We start from the raw sequence: 973 nt of genomic DNA, 5'->3' as shown, positions 1-973 counted from the left end.
TGAGATAAGTTTGGTTCTTTGAAGTGTAGAATTGAAAACACATTAGGAAAACCATAGAGTTTGTAGTAATATGAATAACTATGTATGACAGTCTTTAAGATCTCAAAATCATGTGAATGACAGTCTATCTCATAATGAAATTTTTTTACTTGAAACTTTAATTTCTTCTACATTAATATATATAAATATAGTTGACTTGTTTTAATTGTCATGTATGCAATAGTATTTACCCATGCTATTTATGGACTATAGTATTTTTTGATTACTATGTAAAAATTACCATAAATACAATAATTTAAAATAACACAGATTTATATCCCACAGTTCTTCAGTCAATCTGGCATGGCTTAGCTGTTTGCTTAGGATATTACAAATGAAAGCCCAGGTGTTTGTCAGGTAGCTCTTATTTGGAGACTATTAGGGGCAATAAAACACCACCATTTTTTTAGGGTCCCAACTGGGTTCCAGAATAAGACTGACATAAAATCTTTCAAGACTCTAGGTAAGAACTTGTTACACAAAGTACATGCAGTTCGTATGGTTCTAATTCTAGTGCTCCACTGGCCCAGGTTCTTGGTAGCTGCCAGTCAGTGGCTTCTCTTCGCATCTTAAGGTCACTCATATGCCTTATGTGGCACTCACCATCACATGCCCCTTGGACTTTAAAGAGCTTGTCTGATTTCCTCATCTACTACCAAAAGTGAAAACTGCTTTATTTAAAATAATAATAATGATGATGATGATGATGATAGGGCTGGGGTTGTAGCTCAGTGGTAGAGCACTTGCCTAGCATGCATGAGGCACTGGGTTTGATTCTCAGCACCACATACAAATAAATTTCTTCTCATTTGAGCGGCCTGGGATTCGAACCGCGGTCCTTCCGCATGCTAGGCGAATGCTCTCCAAACAGAGCTATTTCTTCAGCTCCACAAATTTCAAAAATAAAAAAAAAAGGACCATCAACAACAACAAC

The sequence above is a fragment of the Sciurus vulgaris genome (genome assembly GCF_902686455.1).
Source record: "Sciurus vulgaris genome assembly, chromosome: 6".
Classification (NCBI taxonomy): domain Eukaryota; kingdom Metazoa; phylum Chordata; class Mammalia; order Rodentia; family Sciuridae; genus Sciurus; species Sciurus vulgaris.
This window is presented reverse-complemented; position numbering follows the sequence as displayed.